We start from the raw sequence: 16370 nt of genomic DNA on the forward strand, positions 1-16370 counted from the left end.
GAAATAATTTTTTTGTAATTATGCATAATTATTTGATTATGAGAAAAAAGTAAATTTTGGTAAATTTATTTTTATACAAAAAGAGGAATTCCCATGATATTGAGATCCAAGTAATTAAATGGTAAAAGATAAATTTTTGGCATAATTCAAATTATGAGTATTTATTAAAAGTGGAATTTTAAGCATTATTAATTTTACTGGGAAATATGGATAGAATTGATTTTTGTAAATCCCATGAATCTTTTACTCAAAAAGAAGAATATTGAATATATTTCATTTGAGAAATTTGAGAAAGAATATGAAAATATCCATCGAGAAAAAGTACCTTTAACTAGGCCAAGCAATCGGCAGAAACTTAGAAAAGTCCCATCGGTATCGAAAGTAGAAAACGGTACTAAATGTGAATGCGATGTGATAAGATGTGAATGCGATGTGATAAGATGTGAGTGGATGTGATGACATGTGGCTGAGATGTGATGTGATGTAAATAGATGTGGATGTGAATGTGATGAGATGTGAATAAGATGTGATGATATGTGAAAGGATGTGATGTGATGTAAATGGATGAGAATGAGATGTGATGTGATAGATGTGCATGTGAATGAATGGATGGATGTGGATGGATGTGAATGTGAATGAATGGATGGATGTGGATAGATGTGCATGTGAATGAATGGATGGATGTGGATGGATGTGAATGTGAATGAATGGATGGATGTGGATAGATGTGCATGTGAATGAATGGATGGATGTGGATAAATGTGAATGTGAATGAGTGGATGGATGTGAATGTGAATGAATGGATGGATGTGGATAGATGAGCATGTGAATGAATGGATGAATGTGGATGGATGTGAATGTGAATGAATGGATGGATGTGGATGAATGAGATGAGATGTGAATGGATGTGAATGTGAATGAATGGATGGATGTGGATGAATGTGATGAGATGTGAATGGATGTGATGAGATATGGATAAATGTGGAAGTGATGTAATGTGGATAGAATGAATGAGATATGATGTGGATAGATGTGGAGGTGATGTAATGTGGATGGAATTAATGTGCTGTGATATGGATGGAATGAATGCAATGTGATAAGGATAGATGTGGATTGAATGTATGTGATGTGATGTGGATGCAATGAATGTGATGGATGTGAATGGGTGTGATGAGATATGAATGAATGGGGTGAGATATGATGTGGATGGATGTAATGTGATGAGATGTGGATCTAAATGAATATAAATGCATGTGATGTGATGTGGATGGATGTGATGTGATGAGATGTGGATCTAAATGAATATAAATGCATGTGATGTAATGTGAATGGATGGATGAGATGTAAGGTGGATGAATGTGAAGGTGGATGAATGTGATGTGATGCGGATCTAGGTAGATGTGAATGGATGAGATGTGATGTGAATGGATGTGATGTGATGTGATGTGGATCGTGGTAGATGTGAATGGATGAGATGTGGATCGTGGTAGATATGAATGGATGAGATGTGATGTGAATGGATGTGATGTGGATATGGGTAGATGTGAATGGATGAGATGTGATGAGGATGTGAATGGATGAGATGTGGATATGGGTAGATGTGAATGGATGAGATGTGATGAGGATAGATGTGGATAGATGTGATGAGATGTAATATGATGTGATTGGACGATAATGGATGAAGACGATGGGAATACATATGATTGGATGTGGAATAAGCAATGTGAATTGATGTAGAAGAATGTGGAATAACGAGAAATGATGTGGAACAATGTGGAAAGATGAGAGTTTGTTAGAAATTGTATTTATGGCCTTGTTTTTAATGACTGTTTTATGTCAAGAATGCTCGGGAAGCATTTTGACCATCTTGTGAATGAGGTCGTGAGACCTAAGTGATAAAGTTGCAACAACTGTGACGGAGAGTCAATGGAGAACATCTCGCGTAGCAAGGCTGGCCGAGGTCTTGACCAGCCTTGGTTCGATTTAAATGGTGAGCTTCTGGTACATTGGATGAGGGACCAAGGAAGCGACCTATGAGTGAAACGCTAGGTGACCTGTGAAGGAGCGTAGAGTGCGCTTACCATACGGTGCTCGGGCTCTGGGTCGCTAAAGATACCCACGCGTGCATCGAGAAAGAAAATGGAAAAAGGTGTTAGAGTTGTTTTCTAAACTCGGGCATGGATCTGATTGATTGGCCTTGCTTGTCCTCAAAATAGATAAGTAATTAAATGGTAAAAGATGAGATTTTAGCATAATTCAAATTATGAGTATTTATTGAAAGTGGAATTTTGAGCATTATTAATTTTATTGAAAAATATGGATAAAATTGATTTTTGTAAATCCCATGAATTTGTTACTCAAAAAGAATAATATTGAATATCTTTCATTTGAGAAATTTGAGAAAGAATATGAAAATATCTATAAAAAAAAGTACCTTTAACTAGGCCAAGCAATTGGCAAAAACTTAGAAAAGTCCCATCGGTATCGACAGTAGAAAATGGTACTAAATGTAACTGTGATGTGAATGCGATGTGAATGCGATGTGATAAGATGTGAATGTAATGTGATAAGATGTGAGTGGATGTGATGAGTGGATGAGAAGTGATGTGATGTAAATAGATGTGGATGCGAATGTGATGAGATGTGAATAAGATGTGATGATATGTGAAAGGATCTGATGTGATGTAAATGCATGAGAATGAGATGTGATGTGATAGATGTGTATGTGAATGGATGGATAGATGTCGATAGATGTGCATGTGAATGAATGGATGTATTTGTATTTGGATTTGAACGTGAATGAATGGATGGATGTGGATAGATGTGCATGTGAATGAATGGATGGATCTGGATGGATGTGAATGTGAATGAATGGATGGATGTGGATAGATGTGCATGTGAATGCATGGATATGCATGGATGTGAATGTGAATGAATGGATGGATGTGGATAGATGTGCATGTGAATGAATGGATGGATATGGATGAATGTGAATGAATGGATGAATGTGGATAGATGTGAATGTGAATGAATGGATGAATGTGGATAGATGTGCATGTGAATGAATGGATGGATGTGGATGGATGTGAATGTGAATGAATGGATGGATGTGGATGAATGTGATGAGATGTGAATGGATGTGATGAGATATGGATAGATGTGGATGTGATGTAATGTGGATGGAGTGAATGAGATGTGATATGGACGTGATGTAATGTGGATGGAATGAATGTGATGTGATATGGACGTGATGTAATGTGGATGTGATATGGACGTGATGTAATGTGGATGGAATGAATGTGATGTGATATGGATGGAATGAATGTGATGTGATGTAATAACGATAGATGTGGATGGAATATATATGATGTGATATGGATGCAATGAATGTGATGGATGTGAATGGGTGTGATGAGATATGAATGAATAGGATGAGATGTGATGTGGATGGATGTGATGTGATGAGATGTGGATCTGCATGAATATAAATGGATGTGATGTAATGTGAATGGATGGATGAGATGTAAGGTGGATGAATGTGATGTGATGTGTATCTAGGTAGATGTGAATGGATGAGATGTGATGTGTGTGTGAATGGATGTGATGTGGATCGGGGTAGATGTGAATGGATGAGATGTGATGTGAATGGATGTGATGTGGATATGGGTAGATGTGAATGGATGAGATATGATGAGGATAGATGTGGATAGATGTGATGAGATGTAATATGATGTGATTGGACGATAATAAATGAAGACGATGGGAGAAGACATATGGGTAGATGTAAATGGATGAGATATGATGAGGATAGATGTGGATAGATGTGGATAGATGTAATATGATGTGATTGGATGATAATGAATGAAGATGATGGGAATACATATGAGTGGATGTGGAATAAGCAATGTGAATTGATGTAAAAAAATATGGAATAACGAGAAATGATGTGGAACAAAGTGGAAAGATGAGAGTTCGTTAGAAACTGTATTTAATGCCTAATTTTAATTGACTGTTTTATGTCAAGAATGCTGGGGAAGAATTTTAACCATCGTGTGAATGAGGTCGTGGGACCTAAGTGATAAAGTTGCAACAGCTGACGGAGAGTCAATGGAGAACATCTGGCATAGCAAGTTTGGCAGAGGTCTCGACTTAAATGGTGAGCTTCCGGTACGGTGGATGAGGGACCAAGGAAGCAGCCTATGAGTGAAGCGCTAGGTGACCTGCGAAGGAGCGTAGAGGGTGCTAACCATATGGTGCTCGGGCTCTAGGTCATCAAAGATACCCACGCGTGCATCGAGGAAGAAAATGGAACAAGTTGTTAGAGTTGTTTTCTGAACTCGGGCATGGATCTGGTTGATTGGCCTTGCTAGTCCTCAACCCCACGGATGAGTCCATGGCTCTTTTATATGGATCTGTTTGTTGATCTTGCTGATCTTCATCTAGATTTTTCTTATGTGATTATATTGCCGAGTACTATGAGCTAGGAACTATTGAAAAGGCCCCTGAGTGAATAGGTGGTGAGCGTTCTGGTTGTTGCCAATGATGCCATAAGTACACCGATGAAGGAATGATTGGAAATTAGAATGCAAGTTGGATATTTTGGAGGATTATGATCAGTGATACTATGGTTTCATTAAAGGATTATTTTAAAGACAGTTGAATCTGTGAAACTGGCAATTTCATATTGGGTGTGTGAGTGGTGTGACTATCTTGAAGTTTGCTTGAAGCCCCGGCTAGGGGGCCTGGGAACTCTTTTCCCTGGTACCCGGGGTAAAACATAACCAAATTTCTAAATGGATCCTATCGCTACAGTGGTTAGGCGGTTGGCTAACCCAGGGGATTGAGGCTAGACTGATGGATCCCTCAAATGAGACTCAATTATGTTATGTTACAATAGATGAAGTAAATCCCCGATAGTCTTTGTTCTATGGAAAAGAGTCAACAGTTGTGCCTCTTGAGATGAGAGGAAAAAAGCGTTGATCCCTATGATCCAAGTGCAAGTCTCTTCCTTGATCTGACCATGTGACTTACGGGTTCGGTCAGATCAGTTTGGTTAGTTAAGGCCCTTGAATACGTTAGAATAAAAATATCCTGGAGGAATCGCCCGTGCTTTCTGGGCGAGTGAAGTTTTTCCGGATTCGGTTTTGGAAGAACCGAGGGATTAGTCTCTTGTCTGGATATCCGTGGGCGAAGCCCCGAGTGAGAGGCTCTGCCCTACGCAAGAAGTGCTGCTTTCGTTTGCTAGCACCCCCGACTTCGTTGCGCAGAGGGGGTAGGGATCTTTCAGCTGGTATATCAGAGCGAATTGGCTAAAGTGGAACAACCGAGAAGCTAGAAATGTCAAAAATTTATGTACCAAAATAAAAGATTGTAATTGTGTGATGAAATTCATACAAATTGATATTCAGAATCAAGATTCATAAATTGGAAATTGGGTCTTTAGATGGAAGTACTGCAATTGTATGGAATCCGTGGCTTGCTTAAGGCCTAGTGATGATGGTATTTAACTTATAGCTCCAAGGACCATGACTACCCGTATATACCCATGGGTATATCTGCAGCTCTTTACTGATAATATATATATACGAGTAAATCTAAGACCTTGAAATTATAAGCAAAAATGCTATCCAGATGATGAATTCGAATGCTGGTTGATATGATTTTAGAATTCTAGTTGAGAATTGATGAGTTGATTTGGATTCTGATTGAAAGATGATGATTCCTTAAATAATTCCTGGTTGAAAGAAGATAAGTTGAACAAAGCCACAATGAGGATGAATGGGACGAATCCCAATGATGATGTTAGTAACTGGAATGACGATTATGACTTCAGCAAATCACTATGAGATTAGTGGATTGTGCTGACAGATTACTGCTGTTTGACCTTTGACCTAGTGGCTCTAATTAAGGGATGACAAATTGAGAACCTGCATAACTGAAATTTTCGTTGGGAATGTTTAGATGGGAATTCCGGTCCGATGGACCATTATTGTGTTAAGGATATGAATGTTCCGGTCTGATGGACCATTATTTTGTTAAGGATATGAATGTTATGTATCTTCTGAATGAATCGTTCTTTTATAATGAGTTCTGTGTGTTCTTCTTGTAGTAGAAGGGATCTTGATTCTTTATCCCAGGATTCTACATGGGTTGACCAGACTAAAAGGAACCCCAGAATCAGTTGGATCTTAAGGTGAGTTTATCCTCCAGCTGCGAGATGAGGACATCTCGTGTTTTTTAAGTGGGGTAGGATGTAAGATTCCTCCCTCCAGCTTTTGAGGTGTAAAGGTGTAAGAACCTCCCCTTCTGTTCTTGAAAATATTCTCCTCTCTGAAATAGAAGAAAGATCTTGTTTTACCCTATTTTGGCCTAGAGAGAGAAATGTCTAGAGAGAGATAATCCAAAATTGAGATATCTTTAGATATAAAAATCATCCTAGTGTATAAAATGGATTCCCCTCAAATAGAAGTTCAAAATGAACTTTCCAAGATGCATTAGGAATTAATTGAAAATGTGTATAAGGGACCTTAGCCTAAGGGTCTACATTTTAAAAACAAAATGGATTATGGTCCAATTAAGGTTCCAATGGGCCAATTGGATTAATCCAAGTGTTGGGATGAGATAAATCCAAAAGATAAAAGAAAATACTCAAAAATGATTAAATATTCACATAAGATGAAGAGTTAACTGAGTACAAGATTCATTAGTTAAAATTATGAGATATTACTTAAAAAAATGAGATATTTTGGAATAATGATGTGATGGATGTGATGTGATGTGATGTGGATCGGGGTAGATGTGAATGGATGAGATGTGATGTGTATGGATGTGATGTGGATATGGGTAGATGTGAATGGATGTGATGTGGATATGGGTAGATGTGAATGGATGAGATGTGATGAGGATAGATGTGGATAGATGTGATGAGATGTATTATGATGTGATTGGACGATAATGGATGAAGACAATGGGAATACATGTGATTGGATATGGAATAAGCAATGTGAATTGATGTAGAAGAATGTCGAATAACGAGACATGATGTGGAACAATGTGGAAAGATGAGAGTTCATTAGAAATTATATTTGTGGCTTGTTTTTTAATGACTGTTTTATGTCAAGAATGTTGAGGAAGCATTTTGACCATCTTGTGAATGAGGCCGTTACCTAAGTGATAAAGTTGTAACAGCTAAGGACGGAGAGTCAATGGAGGACACCTCGAGTAGCAAGGTTGGCCAAGGTCTTGACTAGCCTCGGTTCCATTTAAATGGTAAGCTTCTGATACGGTGGATGAGGGACCAAGGAAGCGGCCTATGAGTGAAGCGTTAGGTGACCTGCGAAGGAGCTAGAGGGTGCTGACCATACGGTGCTCGGGCTCTAGGTCGCCAATGAAGATACCCATGCGTGCATCAAGGAAGAAAATGGAACAAGGTGTTAGAGTTGTTTTCTGAACTCGAGCATGGATCTGGTTGATTGGCCTTGTTGGTCCTCTATCTACGGATGAGTCCATGGTGCTTTTATATGGATCTGTTGGTTGATCTTACTGATCTTCAATGGAGAGTCCATCTGGATTTTTCTTATGTGATTATATTGCGGGGTACTATGAGCTAGGAACTATTGAAAAGGCCCTTGATGAGTGAACAGGTGGTGGTGAGCGTTCTGGTTGCTAATGATGCCATAGGTACACCAATGAAGGAATGATTGGAAATTAGAATTCAAGCTAGATATTTTGGAGGATTATGATCAGTGATACTATGGTTTCATTAAATGATTGTTTTAAAGACAGCTGAATCTATGAAACTCGCAATTTCATATTGGGTGTGTAAGTAGTGTGACTATCTTGTAGTTTGCTTGAAGCGCCGGCTACTAGGGGGCCTGGGAACTGTTTTCCCTGGTACCCAGGGCAAAACATAACCAAATTTCTAAATGGATCCTATCACTACAGTGGTTGGGTGATTGGCTAACCCATGGGATTGGATGGGGTTAGGCTGGACTGATGGATCCCTAAAATGAGACTCAATTCTCTTATATTACGATAGATGAAGTAAATCCCAGATAGTCTTTGTTCTATGGAAAAGAATCAACGGTTGTGCCTCTTGATGAGAGGAAAAAAGCGTTCGTCCCTATGGTCCAAGTGCAAGTCTCTTCCTTGATCTGACCATGTGACTTACGGGTTCGGTCTGATCAGTTTGGTCACTTAAGGGACCTTAGCCTAAGGGTCTACATTTTCAAAAAATTTGGATTATGGTCCAAATAAGGTTCCAATGGGCCAATCGGGTTAATCCAAGTGTTGGGATGAGATAAATCCAAAAAAAATAAATAAAAATACTCAAAAATGAGTAAATGTTCACATAAGATGAAGAGTTGGCTGAGTACAAGGTTTATTAGTTAAAAATTATGAGATATTACTAAAAAATGAGATATTTTGGATTTTTGACACCTTGGTAAGGAAAGGGGAAATTTTGAGGTTGACACCTTTTTCACGTGTGGAAGGGTTTTCAATTCAAAAAAATTGTGATATTTTTATCTCTCCTCTCTCCTAGATCAAACCAAATCAAAAAGGGAGCCAAACTGGTCCAAATCTTGTCCAAATTGAGTCAAACTGAACCTGGAAAATTCTAGAACCCAGTTGGACTTAGTTAGTGGCCTCCCTCACCTATAAATAGACCCTCAGTCTTTTGTAAAAAACTATTGAAGCTATATCATGCCACTATTATATTAAAATAATCATATTTTCTATTATCCCTTAAATTTTCCTCTCTTGGGAGCTTGGAGCTCTCTCTCTCTACAACAACTCTTGGAGTTTCTCTTCTCCTCTTGGTGGACCAATTGATTGGTCGGGGCTTCACTGCTAATAGAGAATCAAGCCAAACTTGGAGGTAAAATCAATTTTTATGGTTTTTTCCAATTTATCTCAATGACTTTCTTCTTCTCAACCCCTCTCAAGCTTGAGAAGCTTTCTAAATCATTGTTTTAATTCAAATCAAGCTTTTCCTTAAAGTCTTTTTCTTAATTAAGAAAAAGTTAATCTTTATTCTTATTTGTAATGCTTTCTTTTAAGTAAATCTCTCTCTCTAAAAGAATAGCCATCTGTATGGCTAAATCCCTTGAAAAAGGATGCCTCTCAATGATAGTCTCTTAATTCAAAGCTAAACTCTAGGCTTGATAAGCTAGAGATTAAGAAAATGGTATTTTTATGATTTTGTGTGGTTATTTCTTTTAGGTTATTTATAAGTAGTTAAAAACTACTTTGATTGATTCTAAATGAGAAATAGACTATCCTATCGAATTGGGAAAAGAGAAATAATGGAATTAGCTTAATTTAGTAGGATAATCATAATTAAGTTTATGATTATGATTAAAATTATGATTTAAATTCATGGTTTGATTTTAAGCATAAAAGAGGAACTACTATCATATTTTCATTACAAGCTTTTGTTCTTTAGAAAAAAATTGAGAATTATCAATAATAGCAGCAGAGCGAAGCTATAGCAAAATTTTTAAAAAATAATACATATCTTATTTTATGCATAATGCTAAAAGAGGACTTCCTACCATATTCTAGGATTGGACATCCTATGCAAAAAGAATAATTTTCATCATATTCATGAGAAATAATTTTTTTATAATTATGCATAATTAATTGACTATGAGAAAAGAGTAAATTTTGGTAAATTTATTTTTATACAAAAAGAGGAATTCCCATGATACTAAGACAAGTAATCAAATGGTAAAAGAGGAAATTTTGGCATAATTCAAATTATGAGTATTTATTAAAAGTAAAATTTTAAGCATTATTAATTTTATTGGAAAATATGGGTAGAATTAATTTTTCTAAATCCCATGAATCTTTTACTCAAAAAGAAGAATACTGAATATATTTCACTTGAGAAATTTGAGAAAGAATATGAAAATATCCATCGAGAAAAAGTACCTTTAACTAGGCCAAGCAATTGGCAGAAACTTAGAAAAGTCCCATCGGTATCGAAAGTAGAAAATGGTCCTAAATGTGAATACGATGTGATAAGATGTGAATGCGATGTGATAAGATGTGAGTGGATGTGATAAGATGTGGATGAGATGTGATGTGATGTAAATAGATGTATGAATGGATGGATGTGGATAAATGTGAATGTAAATGAATGGATAGATGTGGATGGATGTGAATGTGAATGAATGGATGGATGTGGATAGATGGAATGTGAATGAATGGATGGATGTGGATAGATGTGAATGTGAATGAATGGATGGATGTGGATGAATGTGATGAGATGTGAATGGATGTGATGAGATATGGATAGATGTGGATGTGATGTAATGTGGATGGAATGAATGAGATGTGATGTGGATAGATGTGGACGTGATGTAATGTGGATGGAATGAATGTGATGTGATATGGATGGAATGAATATGATGTGATAAGGATAGATGTGGATGAAATGTATGTGATATGATGTGGATGCAATGAATGTGATGGATGTGAATGGGTGTGATGAGATATGAAACAATGGGATGAGATGAGATGTGGATAGATGTGATGTGATGCGATGTGGATCTGAATGAATATAAATGGATGTGATGTAATGTGAATGGTGGATGAATGTGATGTGATGTGGATCTAGGTAGATGTGAATGGATGAGATGTGATGTGAATGGATGTGATGTGATGTGATGTGGATCGGGGTAAATGTGAATGGTTGAGATGTGATGTGAATGGATGTGATGTGGATATGGGTAGATGTGAATGGATAAGATATGATAAGGATAGATGTGGATAGATGTGGATAGATGTGATGAGATATAATATGATGTGATTGGATAGATGTGGATAGATGTGATGAGATGTAATATGATATGATAAGGATAGATGTGGATAGATGTGTTGAGATGTAATATGATGTGATTGGACGATAATGGATGAAGACGATGGGAATACATATGACTGGATGTGGAATAAGCAATGTGAATTGATGTAGAAGAATGTGGAATAACGAGAAATGATGTGGAACAATGTGGAAAGATGAAAGTTCGTTAGAAACTATCTTTATGTCCTGTTTTTAAATGACTCTTGAGTCAATGGAGGACATCTCACGTAGCAAGGTCTCGGCCGAGGTCTTGACCAGCCTCCGTTCGATTTAAATGGTGAGCTTCCAGTACAATGGATGAGGGCGAGCTTTGGGTCACCGAAGATACCCACGCGTGTGTCGAGGAAGAAAATGGAACAAGGTGTTAGAGTTGTTTTCAGAACTCGGGCATGGATCTAGTTGATTGGCCTCGCTAGTCCTCAACGGATGAGTCCATGGCTCTTTTATATGGATGTGTTGGTTGATCTTGCTGATCTTCAACGGAGAGTCCATCTGGATTTTTCTTATGTGATTATATTGTCGGGTACTATGAGCTAGGAACTATTGAAAAGGCCCCTGAGTGAACAAGTGGTGAGCGTTCTGGTTGCCAATGATGCCATAGGTACACCGATGAAGGAATGATTGGAAATTAGAATTCAAGCTAGATATTTTGGAGGATTATGATCAGTGATACTATGGTTTCATTAAAGGATTGTTTTAAAGACATCTAAATCTGTGAAACTGGCAATTTCATACTGGGTGTGTAAGTGGTGTTACTATCTTGAAGTTTGCTTCTTGAAGGCCGGCTAGGGGACCTGGGATATCTTTTCCCTAGTACGCAGGGCAAAACATAACCAAATTTCTAAATGGATCCTATCACTACAGTGGTTGGGTGGTTGGCTAACCTAGGACTAGTTAGGCAAGCTCCGATCGCTTTTAAGGGATTAGTATTTGAAATGAATTTTGTGGTGTTAGACCTCCCACTAGCTAGAGGGGCCTACAGCTTGTTCATCGAAAGGCCTCGGTTGAGGGCAGCTTAGGTGATCCATGATTGGGGCAGTCGAGAGACAACTTGCATATCCCTAACCCGGGGGGGATGGTGACCTTGCCCTTGGAAAAATGCCATGATGAGAGTGCAAGGGGCACTGCCTGACATGACATTATTCCCATTTGGGAGGAAGGATCTAGTGATAAGGAAGCGCAAGAGGAATGGCAAGGATTCCTAGTGGATGAGGCCTGGGATCCATTCGGCTCAGAAGGAGAGGTGATAGAACCTCTATGGAATTTGTTAAATTCCTATGTGAGGAGTTCCAATGCAAAATGGTGGACATAGTGGAGTTGGACCCATACCTCATTCAAGAGGTGTCCCAAGAAGAAGAGCTCTTAGAAGAAGCAACAATACGAGGTTGGATAGAATCTTTTCTCACTCTGGCCTCTTCCTCTGCACCAGTGTCTCAACAAGAAGAGATAGAGGTCATAGGTCTAGGGAAACTTGAGTTTTCTTAACCACCTCACAAGAAGGTCTCTCAAAAGGAGTCATCAGAGGGACCTCTAACCCCTCCTAGACGCACTTGCAAGGAGCAGCGAGTAGAGCACCTCAAGGCTAGGGAGGAAGCCTTGCCAGTAGAAGTGATACCTGTTAGCTGGACGAAGGAATGCATTGGTGATTTCCCTATGGACATCACCCCATCCCATGACCCCTTATCTCTCCATTAAGCCGCACCTGGCACTGCTCCTCTTCCACCCACCACTTACCACAAGGAGGTTAGAGAGCTGAACCTAGGTAAACAGAGGAGCCATGCCCCATCTTGGTGGCAACTTGGGTTTGGGAGGACCCTTCCACTCTTCAGAGAATCACCAACTTTTTCAAAGAGCACCAAGATGTGTTTGCATGGACTTACAAGGATCTCCGGGGGATAGACCCAACCATTTGCACACTCATAGAATTCCACTAAAGAAGGCAGCCAACCAGTCATCAGGAAGGGAATTTATCGCACATGAACCCAAAATATTAGCAAAGAAAGAGTTGGACAAGATGGAAGAGGCATGTATCATTGTTCCCCCATTGAGCACTCTGAGTGGTTGTCACCTATAGTGGTGATTCCCAAAAGAAGACCAACAAGATCAGGATATATGTAGAATGAGTGTAGACTTCAGACCCCTCAATCAGTGCAGAATCAAAGATGGGTTTTTGTTGCCCTTCATAAAGCAGGTTCTAGAAGATGTGGTTGGCCATGTGTTTTATTCCTTCATGGACAGGTTCAGCGGGGCGGCTACACCAGGTAGTGATCGATGAGAAGGATTAGCTCAAGACATCATTTGTCACATAGTAGGGAACATATGCCTATAGGATGATGCCCTTTGATCTTTGCAATGCCCCAACCTCCTTCCAGAGGACCGCCACCAAGATTTTCCAAGAGTATTTGAATGATTTCTTATGCATCTTTTTGGATGACTTCTCTAACTTCAATGGGGAAAAATGCATGCTTAGGGTGGTGGTTCTAGAGGAACACCTACCTCAACTCACTTTGGTGTTCGTGAAGTGCAAGGTATCCGATCTTCGCCTTAACCCCTTCAAGTGCCACTTCCTTGTGGGTCATGGTGCCTTGCTAGGTCACATGATCTCAGCCAATGTTCTTTCTCCGAATCCCAACAAGATCATTGTTATTCTCAGATTAAGCCCTCCATCCAATCCTAAAGGTGTGCAAGAATTGCTCGGGCATACAAGCTACCAAGGCCGGTTCTTCGTCCGCATGCATGCAAATATTTGTTTTCCACTCAACCTCTTGCTCCACTTGGATATTCCCTTCCATTGGGGCCCCGATCAAGAGAGAGCCTTCACTTTTCTCAAGCACATGCTGGTGCATGCTCCAGTACACATCACCCCAAATTGGGAATTGATCTTCCATCTGCACACGAGGATGCCAGTGCAATAGCAGTAGGAGCAATGCTAGCGCAGCCAAATGTAGAACTGAAGATAGATAGGCCTATTCACTATGCAAGTAGGCAGCTCAATCGGGCTGAGAGAAACTACTCCACCACAGAGCGGGAGGGTTTGGCCATAGTATACTCATTTCAGAAATTCAGACATTATTTATTAGGGCACCACTTTGTGGTGATCACGGACCATCAAGCCCTGAAGTATTTGTTGAATAAAGCCTAGGTGGCCGGCAGGATCTAGAGATGGCTCGTTCTCTTTCAAGAATTTGACTTTGAGATTATGGTCCCCGCCCACAGAAGGACCATGTCATGGTGGCTAATCATCTGTCTAGAATCCCAAGTGGGGAGCCAGCCCTCTGAAGATGGGATTTGTGATGATCTCTCGGACAACATGTTGTTTGCGGTGGATGCCACCCCTACTTGGTATGAGGACATTGTGATGCTACGCACAGCTAGGTTTCCCCAGAATGCCGATGCCAAGGTAAAGAGGAGGACTTTACTTTAGAGTAGGCCTTATCAGCTCATTACCAGACAGTTATACAAGAGGGGCAAGGATGAAGTGTTGAGGAGATGTGTCAACCCACATGAGGCTCCCCTCATCATGGAGGATGCGCATTCCGGACCAAGTGGAGGTCACTGGCATGGCCATGTCACCACCTGGAAGATCATGCAATCTAGTCTATGATGGCCCTCCCTGTTCTCTGTTTGCCAAAAGTGGGTGCAACAATGCGACATATGTCAAAGGTCTGGACCCAAACTAGATAGTAGGCACTATGCCCTCTCCATTTTTCCCCACCCTGGGAGACCTTTGTGAGAAGTGGGGCATTGATTTTATGGGCCCCATCACCCCGAAGTCCCACCCCACTGGGTGCGAGTACATTTTGGTGGCCACACCGACTATGCAACCAAATGGGCCGAGCAGGCCAAAGCCACTCAGGACAACACCGCTCTCACATTGGCCAAGTTACTGTATATGAGAGAATCTTCACCAAATTTGGGTGTCCCATAGAAATCATCAGTGTGACAGGAGGGAAACATTTTGTGAATGAAGTCATAGATACCATGTTGGCACGTTACCAAATCTTCCACTGGAGGTCTTGTGCTTACTACCCTAGGGCTAACAGACAAGTGGAGAGCACCAACAAGGCCTTGTGCAAGTCCCTATTATGGGTAGCCAAGGAGCACTCTCACCAATGGGATCAAGCCCTCTTGGGTGCATTGTGGGCCTATCGCACAACTTACAAGGCAACCACCTCGCACACTCCATTCCAACTTGCTTTTGGGATAAAGGCCATATTACTTTTTGAATTTAATGTAGATTATCTAGAGTGGGGCAGCCTAGGGCTCCCACCTATCACCCCGCATACTCCGCTCGGCAGGAGCAACTTGAAGTATTGGAAGAGACCCGCCAACTCGCTTGGAGGGTCACAAACGTGGAGTAACTGTTAGATATCCGTAACGCCGCTACGGGCGTTACCACAAGAGGGGACGGCCTCTGGCTCACCACCCAGCCATAGAGGAAGAATGAGGATTGCCCCTCATCCCCCAGGCTATATAGTGTGTGGCCTGCCGTCCACACTAGCCTACCCGCCCATGACTCCGCATGGGCGTCCTCTCCCACTGAACCCCGGACATGACCATCCAGTCTGCCGTCGGTCGTCACACAGGCATTACAGCCTACGTGACATTACTCCCCCTTAAGAAAAGGGGACGGCGGCCTCTGGCTCACCACCCAGCCATAGAGTGAATGATATCTATAATGCCACTATACGGGCATTACCACAAGAGGGGACGGCCTCTGGCTCACCACCCAGCCATAGAGGAAGAATGAGGATTGCCCCTCATCCCCCAGGCTATATAGTGTGTGGCTTGCCATCCACACTAGCCTGGCCGCCCATGACTCCACATGGGCGTCCTGCCACCGTCGGTCTCACAGGCATTACAGCCTACGTGACAATAACTTTGACGGCATGATCGACACTTGAGACTTCCCCAATTCTCTAAAGGTGACTTGGCTTTGGTCTACAATTCTAAATATTTAAAAAAGGTTCGGAAGTTGGTGTATGCTGGGCAAGGTCCCTTCTGGGTAGTGGAGATCTTGCCCATGGGTGCGGTGCAACTAGAAACTCTCCAAGGTGCCTCCCTTCCATTGGTGAACGGCTCTAGGGTGAAGAAGTATTGGCCTCCTTAGGTGTGACAAGCCAGCAAGTGCTCGTGGTGGGGATGACACGGGTTATACATATTTTTAAATAAATAAATATATATATATAATCTTCTTTACCACTTTATTGGTTTTCTTTGCATTTTTCTTTTTCTCCTTTCTTTTTCTCTGGTGGGTAACATGGTAGCCTCCATCTCCACCCATCATACTTCCCCCTCCCCTTTAACTTCTCCCCTCAGCCTTCCTCAACACTGATGACTAAACCACCATCCCCCCCTTTCTCATCGATCAAAACTCAAATAAAACAAATCCCCCTCGTTAGTATTTTGAATTTTGAATTTTGAATTTGTATTTTTTAATTATTTTTTTCTTTCTTTTTTCCCTTCATTTGTTTTCCAAGAAAAAAAAATCCCCCTAGTATTTTTT

This window comes from Cibotium barometz, chromosome 54 (genome assembly GCF_041138505.1).
Source record: "Cibotium barometz isolate CiBa-2024 chromosome 54, ASM4113850v1, whole genome shotgun sequence".
Lineage (NCBI taxonomy): Eukaryota > Viridiplantae > Streptophyta > Polypodiopsida > Cyatheales > Cibotiaceae > Cibotium > Cibotium barometz.